The sequence below is a fragment of the Anastrepha obliqua genome, chromosome 4 (assembly GCF_027943255.1).
Source record: "Anastrepha obliqua isolate idAnaObli1 chromosome 4, idAnaObli1_1.0, whole genome shotgun sequence".
NCBI classification, from domain to species: domain Eukaryota; kingdom Metazoa; phylum Arthropoda; class Insecta; order Diptera; family Tephritidae; genus Anastrepha; species Anastrepha obliqua.
The window spans coordinates 31,611,108-31,629,361 of NC_072895.1; positions in this window are offsets into that span (position 1 = coordinate 31,611,108).

Genomic DNA, 18,254 nt, shown 5'->3' on the forward strand with positions numbered 1-18,254 from the left:
TATCTCTCATTTTCTCGTTCTCTCCCACTCCCACTCACTCTCACGATGCGTCTCATCTTGGACTCTACTGTTACTTACAGCGCGCTGACAATCTGGACACAAGTTGTAGGTCCCAGCTATCTTCCAAAAGCCAATTAAAAGATTTTTGTCATTAAACGTACCCTGGCACATACAACTTTGTGTATATACATACATATACATGGATGTGTGTATGTGTGTATAGATGAGTTCTATGTCACATATACATTTACATATATATTCATACTGTGTTTACATGTATGTAGCCTGTAGTTGTGTAAGTTAAGTAAAAAAGTAAACGATACGCTTTTGAAGAGACACAAAAACAAAGTTTTAAATAGTCTTTAGAATGATTTACTAAATTTTTTAAGAACTTGAAAAGTCTTCTGATACTTGATCATGAAAACACATATATTTGAATATAGTGGGTGTGTATTTATGTAATTTAAGAAACTATTTAAATGGAACTAGACGCTTTTATATGTCTGTATGTAGAGTTACTCACTCGTATTTGCATAAGCGAAAAATCAAAAAAAAGTTTTGAACTCTCAGTTATTTCGGCGTTAGGCATTAAGCGAACTTCGCTACAAACACAAACTCTAATTTGTTACAGCCTATAAATGTACATAGATAAATGTGGTTTTGCGTATTACATACATAAATAAGTAGATTCGTGTAAAAATGTTTGAGTATTTTTTTCTTTCTAAAATGGATTCATAATTACGCTTTAAAGGTCATTAGAATATTTTCTCTCCGACATCGCAAGTGTGTGTGTTGTATGCACACACTTACATACATTTATATAAACGGAATTGCTATCATCAATTTACGCAAAGTAAATGACTTAAATAATATATTTGTAAGCAGTTTATTTTCCCACTTTGTATCTACTAATTTCCTATTTCTAGCCAAGCGCTGATTAGGTTAGCATTTGAGCCTTGTTAACTGCAATTTTGTACTTGTAAATATTATATAAATGTACAGCTAAGTTACGCTTAAGTACGCTTAAGGCATTTTTTAGGCAACCCTTAAGCATCATTTTACTGTGAAACTAACAAATAACTCGTCTAAGAATAACTAAAACTAAAACTAAAACACTGACAATGTATAGACTTGAAAATAAACTAGTAAAACGAAACTGAAATGCGTTTGGTCGTTTCATTTATCGTACAAGACTTATCTTCGTAATCGCAAGGTAAGTATGTAAGTGCTAAGTTAATGGGGTATTCTAGTCTAGAGGCCCGAACTTCGAGCATTTTTTGACGGTGAATAAAAAAAAAAGCTATTGATATTTTTATCATCCATTTTTTTATCATTTTTTTATTTATATATTAAGAGCACACAAAATCTCGAGAAAGCAGGCTGCAACGTTGTAGCCTATGCAGATGACATTGCTCTCTGCGTGTCAGGCAAACACCTGAATACCCTCACTGAGTTCATGCAACGCTCAATCAATATTCTGTCAAAATGGTGCACCGAATGCGGACTAAATGTGAATCCAGCAAAGACAGATCTTGTCTGGAAACAACAATCTCCTCCACTGCAAACAATATCTTTAAAAGGGGAATCATTACTCCTATCTGATTCAGTTAAATATCTAGGAGTTATTCTAGATAGGAAGTTGAGTTGGAAATTGAACATCGAAAACAGATGTAAAAGAGCTTTCATAGCTCTCTATACTTGTAAGAAAGCTATAGGCAAAACCTGGGGTTTTTCACCTCGGATCATTTATTGGATATATACCTCGATCATCAAACCGATACTCTTCTACGGTGTGGTTGTATGGTGGACAGCACTCGAAAAACGGTGTAGAGTAGCCACAATTGATCGAGTTCAAAGAACAGCCTGCCTCCTGATAACAGGATGCTTAAGTACAACACCTACTAAGGCTCTAAATACGTTGCTTCACTTGCTCCCTATCGATCTGGCTGACAAAGCGATTGCAGCGAAAGCAGCGACACGCATGAATGCTATATCGAAATGGAATAAGTATCTTGGCCATTCGGCCATGGTTGGTTGGTTGGTTGGTTGGTTGGTTAGAGTGGTGATTCATCCTGAATCCAACTAGCGCTTCCGCACCATTTTGTTGCCACATCCTCGTTACCAACTTGTTATTTACGGCATGACTATACCCAGTCTGTGCGGTTCAGGAACCTTATTAGGTTGTTGACATCTAAGCCGGACAGTTGTTCGAGCTCCTCGAACAGCGGTTTGCCCAGGGTTAACATTCTGTCCTTCCATAGGGCAGGGCATTCACAGAGGAAATGGAAGATTGTTTCCTTTTTCTCCGGTTGTTTGCAACTGTGACAGTATGTGTTGTGAGGGATGCCCATTTTAGCTGCCTGTTCTCCGACAGACCAAAAGCCAGTTATGACTGCCGTTAGTCTCCAGGCATCCCGTCGTTTCATGTTTAACAATATTGATGATTGTTTAAGGTTGTAGGTGGGCCATAACGTTCTGCTGATTTTGCATTTCGTCTGGCCCCTCCATCTACACTCTGCCATTCGGAGGTATTTTAGGGAAATTGTACTCTTGACTGCACCTAATGGTTTGAATACCGGTTCTGCAAGAGCGTTATTCATGGCAGATCCCCCTCTTGCCAGTTCATCTGCTTTTTCGTTACCTTCAATATTCCGATGTCCTGGAACCCAGATTAAGGTAACATTATGTTTTTCGCTCAAGGTGGAAAGGCTATTCCTACTTTGTTCCACCACCATTGAGGTTGCAGTCGCTGAATCCAGTGCCTGGATTGCAGCTTGGCTATCCGAGAGAATAGCGATATTGCTCTTAAAAGAGAAGTCTGTGATTAGTAGCCTACAAGCTTCCCCAATTGCCAGTTAGGGAGACGCACAGATTTTTCAATTCCAAGTCTCTGAGAATATATACCAGCTCCAACACCACAATCCATTTTAGAACCATCTGTATAGACTGTAGTGTCGAAGTTGTTTAATGAGAATCCCTTATTCCACTCTTCCTTAGATGGAAAGAGAGTGGCATACTGAACAGGAATACTGTTATCTCTTCCGACATAGACTATCATGTAAGTCTTCCATCAATACCCTTGCTATTCTCCTGTTCACTCCCAACTAGGGAAGAATGGAAGACAAATCTTACCGAAATCGATGGCCCTCTGATTATATGTATATACAGATGGTTCAAAACAAGACGGCAAAGTGGGATTTGGAATCTTTTCCAATTCCCCTCACATCAATCTATCATTTAGATTACCCGACTACTGTAGCGTATTCCAAGCGGAAGTATACGCTATCTGGTATGCTGCGAAAACTCTCTTAGAAAATAGAATATCACTAGAGGATATCCGCTTTTTCACTGACAGTCAAGCGGCCGTTCGAGCACTCAGCTCCTCTTATACCCACTCAGATGTGGTTCGATCCTGTTTCTTATCTCTTAACGAGATAAGTGTTCAGAATTCTGTCCAAGTTATCTGGATACTGGGTCACAGTGGATTCGAAGGTAACTGCAAAGCTGATGAGCTCGCAAGAGCTAGAGCTACGCAATCAAATATTAGTAACTTACCCACAATCCACATTCCGCTCTCAACATGTAAAATGCTCATCGATCGAGAATTTCACAGCATTGCTGATCGGAGGTGGCGAGTGGAAACTACTTGCGTTACGACCAGACAAATCTGGCCATCCTACAATCTGAAACAGTCAAGAACCCTTATAAGTCTTTCGAAACACGAACTAAGGCATATAATATCTCTTATCACCGGCCACTGCACTCACGCACGTCGGCTCGAGGTTCCTCAAAACGACCTGTGCAAAAACTGCGAGGACGAAGATGAGGAAGTATCGAGCAGACATTTGCTGTGCAGTTGTCCCGGTCTAGCCAGAAGTCGACTCGCTCTTCTGGGCTCTCCCACAATTGACAATCTTTCAGTACTCTCGAACCTGAAAATCGAATCTCTCATCAAATTTTCGAAATGAATTAATATCTTTGACCAAAATCTACAATAAAAATCTCGGTTAGGTGGGGAAATCATATAATATAATGAGCTCTAGGGCAACACAACGGACCCAACTTCCGGTCTATGTGGCATTCCGATGCGGGGTCACCCTTAAACCAACCAACCAACCAAGAGCACACAAAATGAATTTAAAAAAAAATTGTATGGAATTATGCGCCCTTGAAAGGGAAGGGGAAAACAAAAGGCAGTGTCCTCGTCGTCACGATTTCTACCCTTGTGGTCATCTGAAAAAAAAAACGATGACAAATTCTTAATTAATATGAATGTTATTATCGTATGACGCAGAAAAAAGGGGAAACAATTTTTTTCATAAAATGGCGGCTACTCAAAAATTGAGCTCGATTTTTCCCTAATTTTTAAGCTTTCTCGAATTGTTTACACATATTAAAAAATTCAAATTTCCAGTTTTTCGTGGGCCAACCGATAGACATATACTACTATGGGCAAAAAGTAAGGTGAATTTGGTTGTAAAATGAGAAATCCTTATTTATTCTTGTAAATCAAATGTAGCCCCTTCAAAATAATCCCCTCTCGATCAAATACACTTATGCCAACGATTTTTCCAATCCCCGAAACATGCCAAATAGTCCATTTCCGATATAGCCATCAGCACCTTCTTCGATTTAGTTTTTATCTCCTCAATCGACTCGAAACGTGTTCCCCGGAGTGGTCTCTTAAGTTTTGGGAATAGCCAGAAGTCACACGGAGCCAAATCACGCGAATACGGTGGTTGCGGAACGATATGCGTGGAATTTTTGGCGAAATGGTCACGAAGAACGAGTGCAGTGTGAGACGGTGCGTTATCGTGATGCAAAAACCAAGAGTGGTTGGCCCATAATTCTGGTCTTTTTAGACGAATTGCTTCACGAAAACGACGCATAACGCTCAAATAATATTCCTTATTAACAGTTTGGCCAGGTGGAAGGAATTCATAGTGCACCACACCACGAAAATCGAAAAAAACCGTCATCATGACCTTTATTTTTGAACGACTTTAATGTGCTCTTTTCGGTCTGGCCTCGCCTTTAGCACGATATTCGCTTGATTGGTCAGTTGTTTCAGGGTCGTAAGCATAAATCCAAGTCTCATCTCCCATAATGATGCATTTGAGTTTGTCCTGATAGTCTGAAAGCATTGTTTCACACACATCAACGCGACGACTTTTTTCCAAGAAATTGAGAGTTTTCGGTACCAAACGAGATTTGACTTTTCGTAGGCCCAAATGGTCTTTAAAAATGGTTTTCATAGATCCTTCTGATATTCCGATCATATCAGTAAGACCTTTAACAGTCAACCGACGATTTTTGAGCACTAACTCCTTCACTTTATTGACGTGTTGGTCATCTGTTGACGTCGATGGTCGTCCGGAGCGCTCCAAGTCATCAACACGTTCTCGACCCTCTTTGAAGTCTTTGTACCACTTATATACATTTTTCTGCGACATGGTCGAATCACCCAATGCCTTCTGTAACATGCTAAACGTTTCCGCAGCCGAAATTTCATTCCGCAAACAAAATCTGATGGCACTTCTCTGCTCAATCAAATCAGACATTGTAAAAATCGAAAAATGCACTCTTGGTCGTTTGGTAAACACAAGCGTAAATATATTACTGATAATGACATTCACATGAAAGTTGGCACAGATGTTATTAACAGTGCTGCCAAGCCATGAAAAAATAACTAGAGCGAAATTTTAATCCCGCGAAGTTTGACAAATAAATTCACCTTACTTTTTGCCCACAGTAGTATTTAACGAATATTCGTGATAAGCTTCAAGCAAATCGGTTGATTAGAACTAGAGATATCGTGCCGACCGTATCGAAAGAAGTAGTTTCGAGAAAAACACGTTTGAAGTTCGCCATCCGCTCAAACCCAGCTAGCCTCTAGCTGTCGCGTCACTAAAATAGTTGTGACTTCGAAAATAATTCGAATTTTGAAAAATCCTTTTAGGGAGATATTTTTGAATACTTAAGCTATCGAATTTTGAAAAACAAAATTCGATACTTTTAAATTCCTAGACTAGAATACCCCCTTAAGGAATAAGTTCGTAGCGTTTTTAACGAAGCCTTTTATTTAAACAAAAAAGCCTATAATTATATCAATCAGTTCAGGGGTTAGGAGTAGTCAGAATTTTCAAAAAATTGGATTTTTTTTTTAATTTTCTTAAAGGGAGAGACAGATACCTGTAAACGGCCATATTTTCCCTGATTTTCATTAAAATTATTTAAAATGAAGAAGTCAGTATATTTTTTTCAAAATTGAGATACAGTTTCTTTATACATTAAAATAATATAAGTTTTTTTATTTTTTTTTTTATCATTTAAAATGGCGGATGCACACTCAGTTCTTCCAGGAAGGTCGCAGCGGGGCTTCTCAATTGGCGGGCTTGTAGGAACGGTGTCAGTGACCTGAATACAAAAAATCAAACGTTTTTTTGTTTATTATTGCCATACTTTCTATATGAATTATTACAAATGAAAATAAAAATTCGCGGAATAAAATGCTTCAAACAAAAAATGAATTTTCGGGCGAATTTTCCTACTACTTTTGCTTCGAAAAAATTATTTTTTCGAAAAATTTTCGAATGGTAAATTCACATAAAAAGTAATATCATAAAAACGATGAGTGCAAAATTTCAGGGAGATCGGTCAATAACTTTTCGAGTTATCGTGTACGCCAATTCAAAAAATATAGTTTTGAGAAAAACGCGTCTAAAGTTTGAATTCAACGTAACTATACCTTTCCCAGCGTTTCCCTCACTACCCTCATAAAGACTGCGGAGATGGCAGACGCAACCCGCTTCCATTCCTCCCTAGAGATAGCGCCGTCTTCCTTACCGCTGTCCATCACTCCGAGAATGATCGGGCCCGCCTGTTTAGCGACTTCGTTAATGATTTTGGCAGGCCACCAACTCCTCTTCCTGGCAGCGTTGCCTTTTAACTCCCTTTCGCTGCCCTCCTCTGCTCCTCTGATGCCCTTCCTGGCCCACTCGAGCGTCTAGGAATGCTTCTCAGATAACTGAGAGTAATTCTGCCCACCGTAGCGCTCCAGGAGCTTGGTAGCCATAAGAAGATCAGAGAAGGACCGTTTGCTCTGCCCTTGCTGCCGTTTAGGCCTAGTGGAGGGTCCCCGGAGAGATACCCACGAAGTCCCCGGAAAACTAGGGGAAAGTCCCTTGCTGGTGCTGGCTTTCCCATCCAGCGCCCCTACTCTATGAATCGCAGACGGTTCCGTCTGTACTCCACTACCTATCAAAGGTGAATTCCCACCCTTTACCCCCGGATTAGTACTGGAACTCGGTTCCGACTTTCCCTCGGTGTCTCCCTTGGTTACTGCCTTCCGCATCGATTCCGATGCATTACTCCTATTAGAGACTACCCCCCGGGACAAAAATTTTTCAGGAGGCAATTTCGCTCCTCCTGTCTTGAGAGAGGTGGTTTTGGAACTCTACGTAAATCGATAGCAAAACTTTAAATGCATTTTTCTCAAAACTATGTTTTTTGAACTGGTGATCACTGTAAATTAAAAACCGCTTGGTAGATTTCAATAAAATGCATACTGCTTTTGAAAAACATATAAACTCGTGCCTGTTTGAAGGACTTTTTGTCAAAAATTTCAATTTGTTTTAACAATTAATTGTCGGTTTTTTTCTCGAAAATCTGCAAAATATTTCCTGAGGCCGCCATATTGTTAATTTTGAAATGAAAAGAGCTTTGATCAGGCTGAAGATTATGTATTAATAAAACTAATTTCTCTCGTCCGTTTGATTTTAGATGAATCTCCAAGGACTTGTGATGATCACCGCAAGGGCCTTCTGGAGAAACGGGCTCCACACAAACAGCGATAAATTTTACAATTATTAATTTTTTGTTTTGAAATTTTGCTAAAGTCAAGTCGAAGAATGATGTATTAATGCTTTGTTTTTATTCTTGTAAAATAAAGCAATTGACTAGCAACAAAAAAATTATTGAAAATCATTATTTCGGGCCTCTGATTACCCCTACCCTCTTAACTAATTCACCGTTGAAGTAAGGACCTCTTTATTATCGAAGGTAACGCCCTTCATATGGTTTGACAGGGAGTGGACGAGATGATAATCGATCGATGCAAGGTCCGGAGAATACGGCGGATGCTGAACGACATCAATTTGAGCTCTTGGAGTACGGTTTTGACGGCTTGAGCTAACAGTTGCATTGTTTGACCATGTCCATCAGGTATTTTCAATCGAATAGCCTCACTCACGCGGTGTAGCGGGGTAACTTGGAGCTCCTTGTTGACCGTGGCACTCTTTTCGAGCATTTCTCAGTGCACCATGCCCTCCCAGTCTCACCAAACACACATCATGATCTTCTTTGGATAAATATCCGGGTCGACTCTCAGCTTTGACGTATAGATACCATTTCTCATCTTCCCATCTCCTGTGACGATTCGTTACAAAAAGCGCTATTTATGACCGAGTGTTGCTCGATGGTGAGCGAGATGCTGAGAAGCAATTTGAAGGCGACTTTCTTTGGCTTTTTCGTTGAGCTCGTGAGGCAACCAGGCTCCCAATTTTTCGGTAAATCCCATTGAATTAAGTTGACTGAGAATCACTTTATGATCGCAGTCCATTTTTTCCATAAATTCATGACTGTTTTGGCGATCGTTCCCTTTCAAAATGATTTGAGACGTTCTTCATCGAATTCAGAAGACCTTCCGCTGCGGGACGTTTCATCGACGTCAGAGTCGCTGTTTTTGAACTTTCCATTTCCATATCCATTTTGCAGACTCGCCTATGACACTTTTTCCATACACGTCGCAAATGTCCCGGGCTGCTTCGGTGGCTTTTTGACCTCGATAAAAAGCAGGTATCGAAAGAAGAGCAGGTGCCGAAAATGTTGATTTTGCTTCCATTTCTAAGCCTCGAAACTAATAAAACATTAAATATTTCAAAAATACAATTATAACGGTTTTTAAGAGCAGAAAGAGTTCTATCGAATGAATATCTCCACTTTGCCAAAGAGCAAACAAATCGTTGTAAAATAAAAGAAAATTTAAAAACGCTATGAGCTTCTTCCCCAAAGCAATATTTTTTTAAATTTTTTTTTTAATTTTTCCCCCATAATTATTTGTCTCGTCTCATTGTCTGAACTGATTGTTCATTCAAGAACTTTCCTATATTTCAACCAACATTTCTCTTCCAATCACTGCAGTAATGTGGCAACTTTGTTTCGGCGGATAAGCTACAAAAGTCCCTGTTTATCGACAATTTTTCCAGAATAGAATTCCTGCGCAGATATTTTTTTTTTATTTCTTAAATGAAAAGAAAAAAAATACTATTTTAGAATACAAAACGCAGCACTTCGCAATTAGTGCCACAGCTCCTGTACATGCAAATCCGGTAAGCAAATGTGCCCCTTGCATACGAGTTACGTTGCACTTTTTGTTTTATCTCGCATGTTTTCTGGGCGTAAGTGTTGCCATGCTTAGTTATTTTGTTCTACAACTCAAGCAAGTGCTAGCACAAGCAGCTTTAAAGACAGCCACAGGCTCTCAGTGACGCGGCAGAAAAGGCGATGAAGATATCAAGTTTTTAAGGCGCTACCAAATGCTTAGCGGAAAAACGCAGCGGCGTGTGTGTGTGTGTATTTCCTGCTGCTTAAAAGTAAGTATGTTGTTAGTGTAGCTTTCTTTGGTTTACTAACTGAAATGAGCTCTTCAAATATGCTTCCTATTTTCTTCCTCGAAAAGCTCAAATGTCAAATTGAATTGTGCGTATCTAAAAATTTGGTAAGACGTTCCAACGATGATGTAGCAAACTGGTACTCTCAAAACAGAGTCCAGAAAAAAAGAACTCGTTTTACGTGAAGTAAACAAGATGTGCTTCGCTGATCGTTTGCACTCGTAATAAAAGTGTAAAGTTTGGCATTGGCAAAGTCGGGCAGCAAAAAAATTCGCAGAAGTAAATTGAGCTGGCTCAAAAAGCATCAACAGCGGCGATTTTGTTGATTTTCTATTTTTCAACCAGCAACGCACACATACCTACATACCTGCGTGCAACAAACACTGCTACAGACTACTGCCACCTACTACATACATACGAAGATGCACTTAGTTTCAATGCTCGCCGTCGTTAAATGAGCGTAGAATATTGGAGTGCTTGGAATAAGTGCATGCCCATGGATGTGTATGTATGTATGTATTGATGTGTGTGTGTAGTATTTAAGGAATTTAAGAACGCGTTGAGTAAAAGAAAAGCTGTATTTTATTAGTGCGCATTGTAGATATGCAGTTGTTCACTTGTGTTAGCAGCAGTAGCAGCACGAAATACGGCACAGGTTGGAGTATTTACTTACTTTTTTATAAAAATAAACTTAAAGTTTCAAATTTCTCACAAAATTTTGTAAGATTCTTTATAGAAGTATCAGACTTTGTAATAAGAGTCTTTGGAAAAATTCGAGGCATGCATTTTTTTATCCCACAGAATTTTAGTCCAACAAAGTACAAGTTTAAAATGACTCAAAAATCGCGTTGATTTTTGATAATTTTTTTGACGGTAATTTTGGGAGCTTTCTCTACATAAAAAAAATTTGGTTCATTCGTCATATGGAAAAAAATGCATAACACTTTCAAAAAAAAAAAAACAAATTATTAAAAATCAAAGCAAAGTTTCAAACTAAGTACAAAGTTTTAAAAAATTCACCAAATTTTCATAATTTCAGACACTTAATAAGTGTTTCTAGGAAAACTCTGCTGTTTTGTATCCGATTAATAAGAAGAATAAGTGTTCGTCCTTTTAGCCAAAGTTACGAACTATTTAAACAATTAAATAATACATGAAATTATATGAAGTATGTGCCATTGGAAGCAACAACTTTGCTCCATCTTTCAGGCAGCATACGGATTCCTTTGACGAAAAATTCGAGTTCTTTTGACTTGATCCCCTCATTGACCCAGTTTGCGATGCTCTCGTAAGAGCCGAAGCGCTCTCTAATAAGGGCTGACTGAATTGATCGGAACAGATCATAATCCGAAGGTGTAATGTCTGTGGAATACAGCGAGTGGGCAAGGTTTTCCAATTCAGTCCCTCGAAATATTTCCAGACCGATTTAGCAACGTGTGGCCTGGCGTTATCATGCAGTAATATCAGTTTGTTACGACTACCATCCCGTTCCGGCCGTTTTTCCTTCAGAGCTCGATTCAAACGCATTAGCTGCAGTCGGTAAGGATCGCCAGTGATGGTTTCAAATGGTTTAAGAAGTTCGTAATACATGACACCCTTCTGATCCGACCAGATACACAAAATAACCTTTGAAGCAGGAATATTTTTTTCGCTGTCAATAGACTTAGTTCACTTGGTTCATCTGGCGGGCTACAACATTTTCGACGCTTAGGGTTGTCATAATAGAACCATTCTTCATCGCCAGTGACGATGCGAGGCAGAAAACCTTTTCCCCTCTGCCGTTCAAGGAGCATCCCACACGTCACCAAACGTCTCTTGATATTCCTCTCCTTCAATTGATGTGGCACCCAGTTACCTGCTTCCTGGACCATTCCTATCGCGTTCAAACGTTTTCTGATGGTTGATCTGTCAACATCCAACTCTTTAGACTCATCATCAAAGGTTCGACATGCGTCTTCATCCAATAATTGTTGGAGTTGAGTATCTTCGAATTTTTTTAATGCCACTTCGCGATTTTTATCACTCACGCCGAAATTGTCACTTGGAAGCGTCGAAACCACTCTTTACACGTTGTATTTGATGGAGCGTGATTACCGTAAATGGTGATCAATATACGACACGTTTCAACTGCACTTTTCTTTAAGGGAATTAATGAAACATAACTCCCGGCAAATGCTGTTTTTTCGGGACGAATGTAGACATTTTTGACGTTCGATAAAAAAGGATATTTACGCTTTAAGCGAATGTCAACTACTGCGATCGAGACCTCACTTGAAATCACCAGTGTATTACTAGAGCGAAGACTAAAATAGTAACAGCAGCGACACCTACAAGGTGAAGTCCAAAATAAACAAGACTGGCGTCATAAAAATGTTTTTGACGGCGCCATCTTTTTAATGAGTTGCTGCGTTAAAAGTTACATTTCTGACTTCCAGTAAGAGTTTGGTGATATTCGGTTTAGTGGAAGCGAAGTTAATGCGTCTACAGTCTTAGTATGTTTTTGGCATCGCTACAAAAATGAGTTTCGTTTGTTTCAAAATCCGTAAAACGTTTACCGAAACATTTCAATTGATGATAAAAAATGATAGCGATGATTGTCTATCTCGTGCCAGAGTTCATGAGTCCTTTGCACGTTTCAGAGTTGGTTGTGAGGCTATAAATGACAATGAACATACGGGCCGTCCAAAATCAGTAATCACCAAAAACTCCATCGAAATTGTTCGAAAATTTATCAAAAATGAACCGAAATCATCTTTGAAATTCCAAGAAATCGAAGTTGAATATCTCCAACATATGGATTTATGGCATTTTAATTGATCTTTTGGGCTTACGAAAGGTCTGTCCACGTTTCACTCCGCACAAGTTAACTGAGGACCAAAAATTGCTTAAAATTCAACATTCGAAAAGCCTCCTTATAGGGGCGCGAAAATACGAGTACTTCCTTTACAACCTTGTAACTGGTGTCAAAATGTGGCGTTTTCAATATGAATCCGAAGTTAAGCGTTAAAGTGCCGAATGGAATGTTCCAGACGAGCCACCACCCAAAAAATTGCGCTTGGAGAAGTCAAAAATCAAGTCGATGCTCATTTCTTTTTATGATTCCAAGGGAATTGTCCACAAGGAGTTCGTGCCAATGGGTCAAACCTATTCCTATTCGGAAAATTTGCTCTTGGCCATGAAAGGAAAACGTTTTGCATCCGTAGAGGCCATCCAAAAGGTTTGCACGGTCATCCTGAAAGACATTCCGGTCAATGACCTGAAACAGTCTTATGGAAAGCTTTTAGACCGCGCAAAGCAGTGTATCGAGACCAGAGGGGACTATTTTAAATAAATAAACTCACCGTAGAGGAGTGAGTCGGTGCGTGCCTACCACTCAGAATTCAGAGTGAACGTAGGTTCGAAGCTCGAAGAAACACCAAAATTAAGAAAAAGATGTTTTTAATAGCGGTCGCCCCTCGGCAGGCAATGGCAAACCTCCGAGTGTATTTCTGCCATGAAAAAGCTCCTCATAAAAATATCTGCCGTTCGGAGTCGGCTTGAAACTGTAGGTCCCTTCATTTGTGGAACAACATCAAGACGCACGCCACAAATAGGAGTAGAAGCTTGGCCAAACATCGAAAAAGGGTGTACGCGCCAATTATAGGTATATATAACATTGCAGTTGGTCCCAGTAGTATCGCAATCTCTGCTGTTTTTCCAACTGCGAAAACCTCAGCCTGGAGTGCATTGCGGTGATCTAGAAGCGTATATTCTGTCAAAAAAGTACCGGGAATTGTTCAATAAAACGCAAAATAGTTGTTTAATCTTCAAAATTTATTTTACCGCCTTCAAAATATGCTCCATTCGAGGCAAAACACATATGCCAACGATTAGTCCAGTCACCAAAGCACCTTTTAAACGCGTTTGAAGAGATCTTCTTCAGTTCCTTCAGTGAATTCTCCTTAATGGTCTCTATCAACTCAAACAAGCGCCCGCGGAGTGTATATTTAAGTTTTTGGGAAAAGGAGAAAGTCACAGAGGGCTAAATCCGGTGAAAACGGTGGCTGTTCGATGACATTTGCCGAGTTTTTGGTCCAAAAGCGTTCACAAAGTGAGTCTTGTGAGACGGTGCGTTATCATAGTGCAAGATCCATGAGTTTTCTTTCCACAAATTGAGCCGTTTCCTACGTACATTCTCTCTCAAACGTTTGCATATCAAACTTATACGGCCATGTCTCATCACCTGTTATGATGCGCTGGATAAACGTTGGGTCCAAATTCACTTGCTCTGTCTTTCGACATGTCTACAGCCACCTTTTTCCGATGAATTTTTTTAAAGAAATTCAAGTATTTTGGTACGAGCCGAGAAGCCACGTGTTTCATGCCTAATTGATGGTGTGAAATGTTGCAAATTGATTCGTGAGACACGTTAAGGTCACGAGCTATCTCCCTCAAACTTGAATGATCGGTTTCCAACACTATTTCCTTGACTTTGTCGACGTTTTCATTCGTTGAAGACGTGGATCGGCGAACAGATCGGGGCAAATCGAACACGACTTCTCGGCCCTCTGCAAAAGCCTTATACCGCTCGTACACCCGTGTTTGTGGTGATAAACGAAATATTTTCAACGATTCGGCACGCGAAATGCCGTTCAAAACACAAAATTTATTTCAATATTTTAAATTTATTTATCTATAGGTAAAATCGAAGGGCACACCTGCTGTTGACTGATATAATTCAATTCCAAAAACAAGCTAATTGACAGATCACGCTCAAACTCTGCGACACTATAGAGGACAGTTGTACCAACACTGCAGCAAAAGAATTTAGCCATATGTGTAACGCGTCCTTTGAAAATGAACGGTGGCCGACATTTTTCTGACGGTATGTATTCCAGCCCGTGAATAAATGGATTTACTACGTCGTCGCAATTTATCTCTCATCTCGGACCAGGTTTGTGGGGGTCTGTAAAGTCTTGAAAGGCATTGAAAGCCAGCATTACTAAAGCTTCTCACGGGATACCGACCGAATTACGGCGCAGTTGCGACCAATATTTCAAAGAGATTATCTTTAAAAAACAAATGCCATGAATGGTTCTGCACAAAAATATTAAAGATTATACAACTTGAGCTTGAATTTTCCTTGTTTTATTTCAGTTTAATATGCGTTACCTCTAAATTGATCGCTCTTTAGATTTATAATTGAGGAAACAAAAATTTGTTGTTCTTGTTCATCTTGTCGGTCGGTTTAGCTTTAAATTTTAGATTCTCAAATGTGTTCAAAAATGTTCTATAAGATCGCGGCAGGTGGCGAATCACGATTCTATTCGCATTATTCGTATTTTATGCGCTTTATGATGGCTAAAGCTGGCTAAATTCTCACATTAAATTGCTCGCAAAATAAACAAAATTACCGATTATCGCACTAAAATGCATTTACATGCGTGTGTATGTATGCATTGGTATTTGTATGTCAGGTATTTGGACAAAGGCCAGACGGCGCTCGCGATAACCTTCTCGCATAGGTATTGTAAATATTTCCATTTGTCTGCATTTGATTGTTTTGTTGCCGTCTGGTCACAATTTTCTGTTGTTCCCTTTATGTTTTTTGCTGCTTTTGATTTATAGCCAACCAGCTAACATAAAGGTCAACAACATAAACCTTTGGCTTTATGGGTATTCAGGTAATCAAAACCAAAAATTCCATAAAGCAGAAGTCATCAATGTTTATGGAGAAATCTCAGCTCGATTACCGTGCAAAAGAATTGCAAACGATTCTGACATTTCTATGGTTAATAGCTTTGGCATCAATCATTTTATTGCGGCATTTGTTAGTAGCCTTCGCTTAGAACTAATACAACTACGAAATTTAGTTTCCTTTAAATTGTATAGCCAGCTTCAAGATTTTATTTTCCCTTTATAAGAATAATACTAAAAATTGTTTTTGATATGAACGTTAATGTGTTTAGTAAATATTAATTCAGGCTAAAATTTCAAATTGAAATTGCGAATTGATCAATAAAATCGTATAGTAAAGTAGCGAGTACCTACACCGCCAAAGGCAACACCATTCAAAAGTACGCCACAGATATGTGCCAGATTCGGTGTGCAAAGGAAATGGTACCACCGGTAACAAGAAAGCAGTCTTAGTAGGTGTTGACTATTACAGAGTTTGTTGGTTTCAAGTACTTCTTCCATTTGTGTAATGAGCGACAAGATAGTCATCCAGCAAACATGATTACTACGGAAGGTTCCGGTAAAGAAAAAGTGATATCATTAAGAATATGGAATTGCTGAGCCTGCAGCTCCCATTTACCCAGGTACGCAGAGATGATCATTTGTGCCAACGTTTTTTTCAATCTTCGAAGCACTTCACAAAATCTTTTTTTTATCTTATTCAGCTCCTCCTTCGATGCCGTCTTTATCTCGTCAATCGTAGCGTAGCGTCATCCTTTCATGGGCCTCTTCAGTTTAGGGAGTAAGAAAGAATCGCAGGTGGTCAGATCTGGAGAATACGGAGGCTGTGGCATCATTAGTGTGTTGTTTTCGGCCACGCACAAGTAACGATGTGTGAGCAGGGGGCTATCGTGATGCAAGAGCAAATTTCTGTTCTTGCACAAGTCCCGGCGTTTCTGGCGGATTGCTTCATGCAAATTTCGCATTTCCTTATTGACCGTTTTACCTTGTGGCAAGAACTCATGATGCAAAACTTTTACATTCGACCGAACTTGGCGCGCTTTTTTCGGGCTTGGTTCGTGCGGCAGCTTCCATTGAGATGATTGAGCTTTGGTTTCCACGTCATAACCCTAAAATTACGATTCGTCACCAGTTATGACCCTTTGGAGCAAATTTGGGTTGTCGCGGACAGAGTCCAACATCTCATTAGCAATGTTCATGCGATGCTGCTTTTGGTCGAAATTGAGCAGTTTTGGTACGAATTATGCGATGACCCGTCTCATGCCCAAATCATTGCCAAAAATCGAATGGCACGAGCCAATGGATATGTCTAGGTACTTAGCAACTTCTCTAACGGTGAAGTGCTCGGGCGTCCGGCACGCTTTTCGTCGTTCACATCTTCTCGGCCTTCTGAGAACATTTTGTACCGCCGATAAACGTTGCTTTGGTTCAAAGTAGCGCAGCTTCTCCGTATGACAACATTCGCAATGCATCCGCGCACTTAATTTCGTGTTTCACACAAAATTTTATACAGGTTCTTTGATCCATCTTTTTTAACAGGTAAAAATCGAGGACGAGCCGAAAACGTGCAAGAAAAGCAGCTGTCAACAATTAACTGAATATTCAAAGCGGCCAAACTCGTCGAGATGAGTGAGAGACATGAGTTCAACATATCGATTCGAATATACGTAATTTGCGAAATTCGCGATACTTTTTGAACACACCTCGTATATGCACAATAATTGACGCGGACACCCTCTTTGAGTGTTTGGCCGAGCTCCCCCTTCTATATGTGGTGTGCGTCTTGATGTTGTTCCACAGTGACCTACAGTTTTAATGCAGATATTTTTATGAAGAGATTTTTCATGGCTTTACTTGTACTGCTGCTGCTAGGCCTTGTGCTCCCATCCGATGAATTGAAGGCGTAGCATTATTTTTCCAGCAAACGCTCGAAACGCCTCCCACTTAGTGCTCATTGAGCACATGCCCCGTATGAAGTTGATAGTATATTACTAGGTGAGTGTCTCAAAATGCACAGAATCTCTTCATCTTCTTCTTAATTGGCGCGATAACCGCTTAAGCGACAATTCCGTCGTCAACGATTGGGGTATCGGGATCTTCACATTCTCTGTGACATGCGCAGCTGTCACTATTTAATTGGTTCGAGAAGCGTTCCCCCCATAATTTAAGAATGCCCTAGATGTCAGTCACCAGATCGCTGTCTTTGTTCTTACAGGAAAATGCCCCGGTCTTAAAACCTTCTGTAAGCCGCCGAACTTTCTGGTAGAATTTTCACCTTTCACGGGTGTTCCGAAGCTAATCCCGGGCGTTGTAAGCTGCTTGAACCATAAGCAGAAGAATCGTCCTGGCCACTCCCAAGTGAATGGCGATCAGTAACTTTCCCCACTTGCGTGGACTTCTAAATATAGAACCATCCTCCGCACAGAATCTCTGCTAAGCCCAAATAAGCGCAGTGTTAGGACGCATCACAGCGGGGCACTGCTTATTGGGAAAGGAAGTCGAGAGGATGGGTGTGCAAACACTTGACCTCTCCCAAGATGACTAGATGAGAAAGAGGAAGAGACGACCTGGCAGCTTACTATTTCAGGTGGACAATTTTTTAAGGGTTTGAAAGATTTCAGTTCTGTGAAAATCAGTTATTTTCTAGCAAATTTTAAAGCGCACATTGCTTTTAGGCGAGATAAGGCAAGTTTCCCACAAGTGGCATCACAATCGGCTATGAGCTGGAGTGTGTCCCACAGTGTACAACCGCTTCAACCGAATCTAACCCATCCTTGGCCGAAGCAGCCAGTCTACACCATATCACATTTCGCACACTATCCTTTGATTTTAAAAGCACGTCAATGTAATTCAGCAGTTTTTTCTTCGCTCAACTTAATACCTTTACACCCACCAGACGTACACTTT